Raw genomic sequence first — 14,740 nt, 5'->3', positions numbered from 1 at the left:
CTGATTTCAGTCATTTTGAAAGTGGGTTGTGTTCACCGAGTTTCTGTTGTTACAGATTTGAGTTAGTTTCTGATCACTTGTATTGCTTTGTATGTAATTTCTGTCCCTAGCCTAGAGGGCACATTACAATGTACAGGCAACCCCCACTTAGCGCTCTTAATTAGTTCCCAGAAAACTAAGCATTAAGCAGAATAGTGTTAATCAAAACCAATATTCCCTTAAGAATTAATGTAAATAACTATAATTCATTAGCAGGGCATGCAACAACAGTGATGTGAGCATCTGGTAGCTCAGGGCCAGTTTGGCTGGTGCTGTGCTGTTGCCGCCCGCCCAGGCATGGGTCGCAGAGGCGGCGCTGTTGGTTCCTTCCATGCTAGGTGGTAGGCAGGGGGTGCAGTCACAGCCACAGGCACAGTCACTCTGGGCAGTGGGAGCAGGGTGTGGCACCCAGTGCTCCCCCAAAGCAAGTCATTGTGCATGTCATAGCCCTGCTGCGCCTGACCTGGACTTTGGGCAGGCAGATATATAGCACAGCTGGACTAAATTGCACAAGGCTGTGCACCACCAAAGCACTGTGGCACTAGTATGCACTCCTTGCTGCCAGCTGTACAATGCCTACGAGCACTAAACAGAACTCACTGAGCCCTAGGAGGAATAGGGTATCAATTCAAACAACTGTTATAGTGAAATAGCACTAAGTGAAACAGCATTAAGCGGGGGTTGCCTGTTTTCTCTGGAGCTCTTACCTGCCTATTAGCATAGAGGCCAGATGAAGACATGGGGGAGAACAATGCATAGAAAGGGCTGCTCCTTGTACTACAGGAGTGTATTAGACACTGCTATGAAAATACCATACAGCATGGCCAAAGAGTTGCAAAAATAAACCCTGTACACATGCCCACCAATAGGTACAGTGGGAAAAGAGCAGAGAAATCACTTTTCAGCTGCTCACAAACAAGTGATAAGCTCACCCATCCCTGCATACCTTGGCATTTCCCTTGATCTCTTGCTTCACATGGATTTGACTGCTACGTTTGAGCCCTAGCTCCAGGGAAAATATCACCTCTAACTGTAATCAAGAAACCAGTGGAAAGCTTTAAACTAGCCATATACCTGGCTGACTTCCATTACTCCTTAATTTCAAATAAGTTAGAAGAACAGCTTCTTGTGATGTTATGTTTACTGCCTCTGATGATAACAACCCTGGAAGTGTTTTGCCTAAATACCAAACTGACTTTTTAACTGGTTTGCCAATACCCAAATTATCCACACTTTCATGTCCCCAAAAGTTCAGGTAAAAGCTCAGGAAAATAAGCAGCAAAATGTGGGACTGTTATATCAAAATGTCTTACATCAGGAGATGTTCAATGTAGGGCTACAACCTAACAGGGTTGGTCGGGGGACTGGGAGGGAGGGAATCATGAAAGTAAACCCACCTTCCCTTATCATATTATGATTTGAATAGGAGCTCCCTGCTAGATTATCAAGGCTGAAAAGGTATCAATGAATGGAAAAAAATTGAGAATCATTGCCTTATGCCCAGCTGACCTTTGACAATTAAGTCCACATTTTAAAATACAATCCATAACACACAGCATTTTATTCCAATTAGTAACTATTCTCTTCAAAGAAGCAAACTCTAGTACTTCTTCTCGAGTCCAAATCTCATTGGCTAAGTACAGACTGTCAAAAAGCCCGAGGTTGAATCAACTCAATCTAGGCAGCCTCCTCTAAGCTGCATAGGTTGAACTGATAACCAACTGAACTGAGGTTCAGTTTTCAATTGGGTAAGGCAGAGGGAGGCCTGCACTGACCCAGGGCAGTGCACAGGGGCATTGGAGCACGTCTCCCAGCCTGCTAGCCATTGTCAGCCCCTCCAACTGTCCCCAGCCCTCTGCTGTCCACCCACAAAGGATTAAGGAGCCCCCTGTCCAGGTGCTGGCCCACATTGGGGGAGCCGCCCCCCATGAGGTTCCCCCCAGCCTGGGTTCCCCGGCCCTGGGGAGCTGAGGGGAATTCCCCCCTCCCCTTGCCAGCTGCTGGTTGCTTCATCTGCTGCCACAGAAGGGAGAGGAGTCCTCTGGCCAGGTGCCTGCCTGCAGCCCAGCATGGGTACACCAGGGAGCCCCCACCTGGGGAGCTTTCCCCCACCCCAGTCCAGGATCCCCCAGCCCGGGGCAGCCCCTGGGGAAATTCTTCCCCTCCCAAATCCTGGAGCTGTTCGTCTTATCCCCTGTGAGTCTCAAGGAGCAGTGTGAAATTCTTTTGCTCCCCTGCAACCAGTTTTGTTTCAGACTTGCAGCAGCTGCTTCAAAACTGGCTGCAGGAGGAGGAGAATTTCCCTCCACTCACAGCCTGAGACTCACAGGGGCTGAAGCAAGCGGCTCTGTGTTTTTGGGAGGGGAAGAATTCCCCTGAGCTCCTGGGGCTGTTCTGGGCTCAGGGACCCTGGGCTGGGGTGAAGGGATGTTACCCAGGGTAGGGGCTCCCTGGTCCCCCTGCTGAGCTGCATGAGCAGGCAATTGGCTGGGAGGACTCCTCCTTTCTCCCTCATGGGGCAGCTAGTGAAGCAATCAGCATCTGGGAAGAGGGAGGGAGGAGGGCTGCTGGGGGTCAAAAAGCCCCCACCACAGGGCTATCACTCCCCCCACATGCTGTATAGACCCTGACGGGGGGGGGAGGGCTCTGGAGACCTGTTCCCCTGCCCCCCCCCACCCCATGGGCTGATTGATGCAGGCAGGAAGCAGGGTAGGGAGCAGAGGGGCAAGGCAATCCCTGCTCCACTGGAGCAGACAGCATAGCACAGGGCTGCAAAGCATCCTGGGATGCTGGGGGACTATGAGTTTAAACTTGAACCAGGAAGAGATCTGCGACAGAAGTTGGATAAACCAGTTTGACCTAAATCAGCTAAGTCTGATCTTGTGTCCAACTTGGTTTATCTTCAACCAGTTTGGGCCGTTTTGAAAGTGGTTTATGTGCACTGAACTTCTGTTCTCGTACAGGTTTAAATCAGTTTCTGATCACTTAAACCGGGTTGTGTATAACGTCTGTCCCTAGGCGTTAAATCAGGGTGAAGGACTATTTTGATCAGTAAGAGATTGCAAGATCTGTCTGGATACTTTTGGAGTAACCAAAAAACAATAATGAATGATAGTAGCTTGTACCACACTGTACATGTGGCTGTAAATCTAAAAGCTGAGCTTTCTTCATCTTCATGTCATATATACAATTCTAGGTAGCATCCCTTTCTCCCTTCATCACTACAAAAATAAAAGGACTTCAATCAGAAAGGTGTGTGCATCTGGGAGCTGAAATTTGCCCTATAATTCAAACTCAGTCCCCCAGACTTCACTTTTTCAAATGTTACAGACTTTCAAATTCATGTGTACCGGATTAAAGTAATCACACAACTTCCATTACTGAGAGAATGAATACCATAAATTTCTTTCTTCCTCTAGTAGCATACAATCTTTAAAAAGAAAGCCCACAAACAAGTACTGAGTATTTTATTTTAAGACTAAACTGTGGATGAACTCAATTATAAATGCCTTCCTTCCTGTAGCAAAATATGCTTAAGCATCAAAAGTCACTTTTGCTGATAAAATATTTCCACACAATCTCCTCCCCAAAAGGTGGATTTCATACAAAACAACCTTAAGCAAACTCCCTAGAGCTGTTTCAGAGCTCAGAGTAAATTAAATATATGCATACACATTTCACATAAATCCGCCCGCACCCTTCTCCAAAATACCAAAGAACCCCCCAAAACTGCATCCTTTTCTCAGGCTGCGTTTGGAACAATATGACCCAAACTATTGCAGGGGGAGAGGAGAGGGGAACATTGACATGAATAGTAGTCCTCAAACGTTTGTACTTTATGTGCTTGTTCTGCAGTTTCTAACACATTACTGTCAAATTGCTGCAGAATACATGGAAAAATCTGCAAGTCAATAGGAACCCTTCAATCTAAGGCATTTAAAGACGTTTAAGTAGAGAACTTCAGAGCAAATACTGCAGCCCTTACACATTAGGTATGGTACAAAGGGAGTGACAAAGTTCCATCACAAACAAGCAAGGATGATTGAATGAGTAAGGCACTGGACAGGGATTAGTTTCCAGCTGGGTCCACCTGTATGACATTTTAGGGACCTAGAGCAAGCACATGGCTTGCCACGTCAAGATGAGCCACCACACACTTGCTATGAAACTGGAACCACTAGAGCTATGGGAGTGAAGTGCTGTGTGCAGACTAATAGGCCATAGGCTTCTCAACACAGCTAATACATTTAGGGCTAGCAGGCCAGATACAGAAAGACCCTTCTCTCCTTGGCTTGGCTCTACATCTGTGAAGTGTCACCCCCTCGCTCACACTCCTTGCTTTTTAGAATATCAGTGTGTCAGCCAGCGTGTATCCATGTCTGTGTCCACAGAGCACCAAGCATGTTGCGGCTCTGAATAAAGAATAATTCACATCACCACAAAAGAGTGCAGGCAGAAGATAGACTACACACAAGGATTTCATATTGCCCCAAGGACCAGAATCCTCATTCTGTGCACAGTATGTATTTGATCCGTGCATAGCAGAGAAATCAGAGGAGTATAAGATCTTGAAGGCACAGGAAACAATACCTATATACTATTTCTCCCTCTCTCTCATAACTGAGATACTGAGGAACCAATACATGTTTTGCTTATATCCCCTAACCACTTCAAGTTTATAGCACCATGGTCAAGAAACTGGTAAGAGTACACCAGGTTCTCCAATTGTGGGAATCCTGCATTTCATAGAAGGGCAGGAGCTAAATGTAGTAGACAGGCTTTTACAGTCCTTGTTTGCAAAGCACTGCCACTCATAATATCCAGTTAAGGGACATTTCATACTCAACCACTGTACTGTTCTTGCAGGCATGCTGTACTTTTATACTAATTTCTGCATGACATAAGGCTACTGTGATATTCCCCCATTTGACTTTTCTGCACAAAGATATTTGTGACCATAAATACACATTTTTAACTTTGCCTAATTTTTTCTTAACATTTACTCTAACATGTCACGCTCTGTTTGAAAGAAGTAATTGCTCAATTCCTTTAGGAAAAAGGCACAAGACATTAAAAATTGTAATTTTTGCATATAGTATGTGCACACCTTTTTGCTGGTAAGTAAAAACAAAGAGTCTTTATATAAGCTAAATATTCAAGCAACAAAAATCTTTGCTCTTGTGTATGCAATAATAAATGTTTTATATTTATAAAGCTTGCTATAATAATGCCATAAGTGCTTCTTACTAAGGGAGGCAGAAAGCTTAGCTATAGTACAAGTAAATAGTAGTAACTACTGCAGGTAAGGACAGTTTGACAGCTAAAGGCAGACAGAGGAGCAGAACTCAAGGAATCTGGCTTAAATTCCAGATTGATTCTGAGCCACATAATAGGGAAACATCAAATCAAAGCTAGGCTGTTATACCATTTAGAGCAGCAACTGTCTCTATGTATTTGTACATGGTTCACTGTATTGCAGCTCTAATTACAAGTAGCATCTAGAGTATACCATGATATATAATACAATGATATAAGTGGCAGTGTATGCACAAATGTACTATGAGGATTGTAGTATAAGAATGCAATACTATATAACACCCACAGAGGTCCATCTGCTTGCCAGTTCCTTCACAACCCTGTTTTTTCTCTTCACTAAACAGCCTTATAGCCGTATTTCATGTCTTTGACCTGGCATTCTCCACTTTACTGTCTGGAGGTCTCCCTGGATTCTCAGGGTCAAATCTTGCCTTACCCCCACAGGGACAGCTTCAGGCTAAGTGCCCCACATGTCCACACCGAAAACAAGTCCCTCTACTGTTGTTCAGCAAGGGTAGCCTTTCTCCCAGGACCTCCTTACCTTCTTGCTGAGCTCTGGCCCTGCCTTGATTTCCTTTGCCCCCATGCTCATGATAAGCCTGTTTCTCAGCTGCCGCAAAATCCTCAGCCAGCCTCACTGCCTCGTCCTGTCCCAAAACTCTCCTCCCAGGTCCCAGATAAACTGCTGTAAAACAATCTGTTGGAGAAAATCCTCAGGAGGTTTCTCCTCCAGCTATAGCCATTTGGCAGCCTCGTCTAAGAGGTGCTCACCCAATCTGCAAGGGGTCAAGATCCCTTGTCCTTTCTTGGCTTGTAACTACTGTCTATGGGTTTCTTCAGAAACTTCCAGGCATCTCAAACAGCTTCTTTTACTTTATTGTAATCTCTCACCTCATCTCGAGGCAAAGCCCAATATACTGCTTGCACCTCGCCTGCCAGCAGCACTAGCAGCCGCACAGCCCATATCTGCTTATCTCACTGTGCAGCAGCAAGTGCTGCTCTTGTGAACTGCTGCTCTCTCTCTCTCTCTCTCTCTCCTGAGGCCTCAGGGTTGTCCTTCATAGTGATGTGTTCTGGCACATACGTGGGAGCCACTCCCCTGAGGCTCTCTGCTCTTTGGGTGAGCGCCCCCGCAACTGTCTTCTTGTTCTCTACTATGAGCATCTGGAGTGTTTCTGCCTGCTGTAACTGAGACAAATAAGAAGGGAGCCTCATAAGCCGCTTCATGCATGCACTGCTGCTTCAGAGTGTCCCCAAACCTATGATTCGCGTGTCAGAAATGAACTGGCTAAGTTCTCAGATGACACCAAACTCGGGAAGCACAGACACGCTGGAGGATAGGCTGGGGATTCAGGCCGACCTGGATAGGCTTGCAAGGTGGGTGGATACAAACCTGATGACCTTCAACATGGAGAAATGCAACCTTGGGAGGAACCCCCCCCCCCAACATACCTATAGGCTTGGCAGTGCTTCACTCACTAGCACTAAGTATGAAAGAGAGCTGGGGGTCATGATTGACCACAAGATGAATACGAGCCACCAATGTGACGCCGCAGCCGGCAAAGCAAATAAAACCCTGGCTTGCATTACCGATGCATCTCAAGACCCAAGATGTCATTCTCGCACTTTATTTAGCCTTGGTGAGGCCACAGCTGGGGTACCACATCCAATTCTGGGCTTCACACTTTAAAAAAGATGTGGAGAAGCTTGAGAGGGTCCAAAGGAGAGCCACGTGCATGATCAGAGGTCAAGAGAGCAGGCCATATGAGGAGAGGCTTAGAGGCACGGAACTCTTTAGCTTGGCTAAGCATAGGCTCAGGGGGCACCTGGTGGCAGCCTTAAGTATATCAGGGGTGTTCATCAGGACCAGGGAAAACGTCTCCTCACAGAAGTTGTGCAAGCACCTACTCTGGACACATTCAAGATGTGCTTGGATGATTATCTTGCTGGGGTCCTCTGACCCCAGCTGACTTCTCACCCTTGGGTAAGGGGCTGGACCAGACGATCTCACGAAGTCCTTTCCAGCCCTAATGTCTATGAAAGCTATGAAATCTATGTTCAAACTCTGACAGCAGCCCAAGCCCAGAAGCTCTGCTGAGTGTTAGGGTCTGAGACAACGGAGGGATATAGGAAGTAGGATCTGTGTGCAATGTTTGGACCTCACCTGGATGTAAGAAGTTGCAAGCACAGGAAATCTGCCAGCAGTAATCCCACAGCTTCCTGTTCCAGACTAATCGCCTTTCTCCAACCCACTTTCTGCCTCCAGGAGAGACAAAAAGTGGGTGAATTCATTCCTAGAAGGGTTCCTCTCAAGGAAAATGAAGCACAATGTACAGGAACAAGGTAACATGGAAAGGAAACAGTGGGTCTGTGAATTAGACTAATGGAGGCCACCTTAAGGATCAATACTGAATACAGGCACAAACATGCTACTTGGATCCAGGTTTTAAGCAATCTCCCAAAATGTCCCATTATTTATTAAGGAAATCATAATGGTACAAAATACTCAAGACAAGACAACTTGGAAACGGTTTCCTAAGAAAGCAAGAGAATTGAGCTGTAGAATTTGATTAGCCTATAAATATGAGAGTTCAGTGCTATTACTGTGCATACCTTCTAAATGGAGACCTGATCCAGCAGCTCAGAGCTTAACATGGTCTTTAAAGAAGGAAAAAATATAGAGGTGTATATAATTATCAAGTAAATGTTGTGCAAATAAATAGATGCATGTATGTGTGTGTATATGCCTCCATTTTGTGTGTGCACACGTGTGCAAAATTATAAATACACACAAAAAATGGAGACACATAACCATTCTAGTGACATTTAATTTTCAAATGCCAGCTATTATGCAGGCTATCCTACACTTACAAATCATAAATGAATGAATTTTTCAAGTTAGTAAATGCAAAAACAGAGTAATGCATCACAAAGCACACTGTCATTTATTTTGACAGCCATAAATTATTTTTCTTCATGATAACACCGAATAACAGTGGGAAGGTATACTAGCATATTTTGTAAAAATTAGTGCAGTCATATCAAAATGAGACTTCATGGCAGTTCTTCGCTATTACATTTTTGCTGATGATTAGCAGAAAGTAGAGGTCAGTAAGAATCTAAAGCATTTAAATGGCATAATTTAGAAATGGTAACTTACAACAAACTGTATTCAGCAATTTTTTTAAATACACTTAGTAGGACACTCTGGTTTTATATTTTTCTCCAGAAATACAAGTATTGATTTACGAGTGGATGAGAGTACGAACAATGCGATCTCAGTCTATTACAAAGCAACCTTGAAAACAGTAGAAAGTGAAGATTTTCTTAAGCATTAGTTTAGATTTTTATAGTCTTACTTTTGGATGGTAGATCCAATTTATCAAATTTCTTTCTCTAGGAGCTTGAACCAGGTAGTCTTACATTAATGATTTCAATGGGAAGAGAAAGGGCCCTGCATGTGGGCACATGGCCAATCCTTTGCCTAACCGTATCGTGGATGCATTACTCACCTCCCTAACTGAAATGCATATTCTGTGGATTAATTATTTTTAGCAGTATTTCTTTGTAGATGCAATTGTCCAAGCATAAGGGAAACAATATGTATGAGGTATTTGTAAGAATCTTTTGCTGCTTCTTTCTTAGACTTGATGAAGGGCACCTGAAGACACAAAGTTAGTCTCTTATAAAAGTTAGCCCAATAAAAATATATTATGTCACCACACAGAGAGCAATTTTGTTTTTTGTTTTAAACTTCATTTATCATTGTATGACTTCATACTAAAAAACAAACAAGAAAACAAACCAGCCACACACAGCACCATCAGTGCTAGACATATTGAAAAATAATAGGAACAATCACTTTCTGTTTGTCACAATGAAAATTTCAAGCTTATCCCATTAAATAAAAGTTGAACTTACTGTTCTTACCCTGAAATGGCAAAAAAGAAGTGTTACAGAAGATCCTTGCTGATTTGTACAAATAGAAAAATATCAGGGAAATGTGATGGTTTGGTAATTTGGTTAATCACCATGAATATGTAATTATATATTTCTTTTTATATCTGCATGTAACCCGGGTGGTACTCCAAGAAGTACCCTCTCTCCAATTGAAGGGATCAGAGCAGGTGCACAAGTGCTGTGGGAGGTGTAAGGACCCTCCTCCCCTGATAGAGCAGAGCCAGATCACTAATGGGGACTTAAGCATATACCTTTTAATGAGAGAACAATAGTGGGAACATAACCGGTATAAACCAGGGGTTATAGGGGACACTACAATGCCCTGAGGAGGCAGGATTCAACAAAGGTTAGACACTTACGATCATAGACATATTCATCCAGTTAACAAAAGACAGGGTTAACAAAATATAAAACACAAACGGCAGAACAAACAATATTGGTTGGTGAAACATAAAAGGCACAAAATACAAAACGTCAACTAACAAGGAGTATAGGGCCTAGGTACCTGGAGGGGGAGAAAGAGGGAATGGCCCCTTTCCACTGTAACAAGAACTTCTCCCTGTTACTTCACTCACCCCAAGTCACCCCAGCTGGGACTTGAACTTGTACTTCCCATGTGGCAGACAGAAACTCTACCAGCAGTGGTACTGTGCCAAGCTGCTAGGGGTCTTGACCTTCCAGGAGCCCCGGTCTCACATTGAGTTGCCTGGCCTCTTATTGGAGGAGCTGGAGGCAGCGCTGGGAACCTCTCAGTCACTGCTCAGATTCTTGCTGGAGCTGGGGAGCCTCTCCTGCTGGCCACAGCCTCTTGTAAGGGATCCTGGAGCCGAGCAGGGAGCCACTCCTGCCGGCTGCACGCTGCGCTGCTGAGGGTCCAACTGCTGAGGTCTCACTCCTTTAGACTCTTCTGGGGCAACTGCTCCCACACCACTGGCCCAGCTCTTGCCAGCTCTTTGAAACTCCTTCTTTGCGGTCCCTCACTGGTCTCTTCTGAGTTAGCTGTGCTGACCCTTTTAACCCCCTCCAGGTGACCCAAGGGGCCAATCAGGGGACATGGAGGGTGAGTCTCTGAGGCCTGATTGGTGAGGAAAGGGAATCCCAAGCCATCCAATAATCTTTTACCCTTTCAAATCCCCTGGACTAAATCACTACCAGCTAGCCCGTCACATCAAGAAAGTTTTACTGATCACCAAGAGCATAAATATGAAAGTCAGAGAGAAAAGTTTTTTGATGCAAGTGAAATTAAGAGCAATAAATACAATTTTGAAAGTATATATATATATATATATATATATATATATATATATATATATATATATATATTAGAGAACATTTTTGGAAACTGGTTCTTAGCATTGCTGTTAATGGAAACATCCAAGCTATTATAATGATATTCATCCTTATATTTATTGACTAGTCTATTCATGCATTATTATTTGCATTACAGTGGCATCCAGAAGCCCCGGTTAGAAACAAGCCCAATGGGGTAAGTGGTGTGTGAATGCATTGCAAAATGGTCATGGCTGAAGAAAGTGCACAAAAACTGTGAGAAGACAAGCAAGAAGAAAAACAAGACTTTTATATTTAAATTTATATTTAAATGCATAAATAAAATGTATAATCACATGAAAGTAATTCTTTCAGCATCAATTGTTCCTAAGCACATAAAATTACTGTTACTAATTATTTTGGCTTTCCTCGACTGACACACATCCAAACCAGGTCTGACTATAGTTTAGCTGTAGGATGCTCACCTGGGAGAGGGGGAAAAACCTTGGTCCCAATGTTAAAAAAATATATTAATCACCCTCTTTGTTGAAGATCTGTGCCTCATTTCCATCTGAATTTGTCTGGCTTCAGTTTCTAGCCTTGGTTCTCCTTATACCTTTCTCAATGAGATTAAAAATAGCCCTTTAGCATCAAGTATTTTATTCCTGTACAGGTGCTTATGTACTGTAATCAAAACCTCTCAATCTTTTTTTCATAAAGTAAATGTACTGAGCTCTTTAAGGGTATCAACATAAGCATGCCTCCAATCCTGGAATAGTTTTCTTGGCTCGTCTCTGTATAGCTTTTCTAAGAACCTTTTAAAAATATAGCTGCTGGACAGTAGAGAGTATTCTATTATTAGTCATACCAATGATATATTCAAATGTAAAAAAATACCACATCTCTACTACCACTCCTTTTCTTACTGTCCATATCCAAAGCCTTCTTCATCACAGCCTCTCATTGTCCAGTCTCTCCTTCTAGACATATGTACTGCTTATTAAGTTTTACTCATCATCTTATATACTTTTTATTTTAAAAGAATCTATAATAATAATAAGCTTATTCTGTCCGGAGCATTCCGATTGGTTGTCTCGTCAGCCAATCACAACACTTACTGAAACAACCAGAGTGCTCCAGACACACAAATGGCAGACTCCACCAAAGGAAAAAAAAAAAAGTGGTGTGAGCCCCGATCCCATTTTTTCCAGCCCCCCAGAGCCTTCCTGCCTCTCCTATGGCTGTGGGGCTAGCTGCTGGTGGGCCCTGAGCTGCAGGGGGGGATCCAGTGCTTCCCCCTGTGGCAGCAGCACCCCTCAGGACTGCCCAGGTAGACTACAGTGGGTGGTGACTGCCCAGAGGGTGCCACCGCCCTGGAGGGAATCACCAGGATCCCCCACAGCTCATAGCCCACTGGCACCTTGTTCCCCAGCTGCAAGAGACACAGGCAGGCTCTGGCAAATAAATAAATAAATAAAAAGATCAGGCCCCTCGATGCTTTTTTTTCTTTTTCCACAGCGGAGCCTGCCCACACAAGCTGCCACCAGGGTGTGCTGCCCCTGGCCGCTGTGCACAACCCCACGCTGCCACCTCTGCTACAGCTGTGCAGGCAGGAAATGTGTCACCAGGACAGCATGGAGCTCGCAGTGGCAGGCAGCTTCCTGCATGGCTCCACTGTTCTTTGCTGTGCTGGGTGGCACATGCTGGGCTGTGGAGGCCTGGGGGAGGGCAGCAGGATGAGAAACATGAGCCTGAAGCAGGCAGCGTGCAGCCCTGTGCACAGATCTGGGAGGCACGGGTCCCCAATACCCTCCGGGGGTGCACGCAGTGGCGGGGAGCTGGCCCACCCTGCCTGAGCCCACAACAGGCAGGCAACAGGCAGTGAAGCCAGGCTCCACCCCGCTGCAACAGCCACCGCCCCCTGCCAGGGGGGTGCACATAGGTGCACGTGCAGCCCCTAAACATGGCGCCATCAACAATGTTGGTGGTGCCTGCGTGTGTTCGCTGTTCACCACCCTACCACCAGCATCATCTGCGGGCAGCCTGTGATTGCTGCTGGCCACTTCCAACAGTGTCTGCAGGTGGTTGCCAACCCCTGGTTGGCGCTTACCATGCCCCCCCCCCCCCGACAGCACTGGTGGCATCGGCAGGAGCTCCCACTTCCTGCTGCTGCGCTCCCACCACCACCACTGTGCCCCCGCAGCCGCTGGGGGCATACGTTGCTCATGTGCCAGGGGAAGGGTGCTGCAGACTCGGGGCCCCTGGCTCCATAGCGCTGGCAGCTAGGAGACCCCTCCTGCAGGGCTGGGGAAGCAGGAGATGTGGTGGGGGGCTGTGGAGGCCTTTCATTTTAATCACAGATTTGCAGGGTTTTAAATCAGAGAGTTTGCAATTTTTTATGAGGGAAAACCAGGATCCCTGCTCATGAGGTCATGTAGTCCAGCCCCTGCTCAAGGCACCTGGACAACATGGAGAAGGCCAGAGGAGGGCCGCCCGCATGTCAGGGGGCAGCAGGGAAGGCCCTACGAGGAGAGGCTAAGGGACCCGAACCTGTTCAGCCTCTACAAGAGAAGGCTGAGGGGGGAACTGGTGGCCGTTTACAAGCTAGTCAGGGGGGACCAGCAGGCATTGGGGGAGTCCCTGTTCCCCCACGCACTACCAGGAGTGACTAGAAATAACGGTCACAAGCTGGCAGAGGGTAGATTCAGACTAGACATCAGGAGGAGCTACTTCACTGTCAGGGCAGCTAGGATTTGGAACCAACTTCTGAGAGAGGTGGTGCTGGATCCTATCCTGGGGGTCTTTAAAAAGAGGCTGGATGAACACCTTGCTGGGGTCGTTTGACCCCAGTTCTCTTTCCTGCCACAGCACAGGGTCAGACTTGATGATTTACTCAGGTCCCTTCCGACCCTACCAACTATGAAACTATATCTCTGACTACACCAACCCAAGCAGGCGTCTCTATCCTGCTCCTGACATTTTCCAGGGGTAGAAATTGTCTAGACTGTTCCAATGCTTGAACCCCCTCATAATCAGGAAGTTTTCCTCCACTCCAGTCTAGGTTCTCTCTGCTGGAGCTCAAGTCCACTGTTCCTAGTTTTGTCCCTTACAGCCACACAGAAAAGCCCATCTCAATCCTCTGTCTAACAGCCCTCCAACTATTTGAAGACTATTATCAAATCCCTTCTCTGTCTTCTCATCTCCAGACTAAATGACCCTAGCTCTTTCAAGCTTTCCTTGTAAGTCATGTTTTCCTAGACTCTAATCTTTGGAAAGAGTCCTGAGGAGACTGACAATTAGGGATGTAAATATAGTTTTAGAAAAATATTTGTTTAACCTCTTGTAATTATATTGGTTATATGATTAACGAATAATGCAGCAGGTCAGTCACAACTGCTGCTGGAAGCCACTCTGGCTCCTTGAGCCCTTTGACTGGGGGGAGGCGGGGAGGAGGCAAGTTGAACCAGAGAACATATTCCACATGAAGACCTGCGCTGGGACGGAGCACCTGTAAGCAAGCAGCTAATTGCTTAATTGATTAGTGCAGAGTTGTATCACCACCCATCAGCAGTTGCACAGCACCAGTGCCCCCTTCCCTGCCAAACTGTGCCCACCCAGAGCTAAAGGATATCCAGTAAGCAAGCTGGTTATCAGTGCACTTATCAGTTAAATGATTAATCAGTTAACTGATTAATCAGTTAACTTTCACATCTCTAGTGACAATGTGTCCATATCTTTCTCAGGACCCAAAACTGAACACTGGATTCCAGGTAAGATCTCACCAGTGCCAAACAGAATGAAAGAATCATTTCTCTTGATTTGCAAGAGACATGTTTAGTATGCTGCTTTTGGGGGGACATGAGTACAGTGTTGCTTTATATTCAGCTTATGGTCCACTGTAACCCCCAGGTCCTTCTCAGCTGTACTTCAATATAGTGAAACCATTCCCCAGTCTGCATTTGTGCATGTAATTATTTCATCTAAACTGCAGGACTTTCCACTTGTTGAAGTTCATCCGATTGATTTTGGACCATTTATCCAGTTTATCCAGGTCATTCTGGATCCTAGCCCAACTCTACCCCTACTCTACAGTTAATCCAAGCATATATTTAAGTTCTCATGAGGAATACAAATTTTATTAAAATAAAAAAAAAAA

The 14,740-nt window shown here is 45.3% G+C and overlaps 1 protein-coding gene and 1 long non-coding RNA gene across 2 annotated transcripts in view; one reads left to right on the top strand and one right to left on the bottom strand.

Annotated features, from left to right (window-relative positions):
* Nucleotides 1-14,740, bottom strand: part of MAGI2 (membrane associated guanylate kinase, WW and PDZ domain containing 2) — a 1,249,850-nt gene that overhangs the window by 1,022,448 nt on the left and 212,662 nt on the right. The gene's annotated exons all lie outside the window — the stretch shown is intronic.
* LOC109283151 (uncharacterized) overlaps nt 1-14,740 on the top strand; it is a 40,656-nt gene that overhangs the window by 16,392 nt on the left and 9,524 nt on the right. The window contains exon 2 of the long non-coding RNA XR_002090229.2: nt 10,763-10,801. This is a non-coding gene — a long non-coding RNA (uncharacterized LOC109283151). The remainder of the gene's footprint in view (nt 1-10,762; nt 10,802-14,740) is intronic.

This window comes from Alligator mississippiensis, chromosome 4 (genome assembly GCF_030867095.1).
Source record: "Alligator mississippiensis isolate rAllMis1 chromosome 4, rAllMis1, whole genome shotgun sequence".
In the NCBI taxonomy this organism is placed as follows: domain Eukaryota; kingdom Metazoa; phylum Chordata; order Crocodylia; family Alligatoridae; genus Alligator; species Alligator mississippiensis.
Note: the sequence above shows the minus strand (reverse complement) of the source record. Positions and strands in the feature narration are given on the sequence as shown.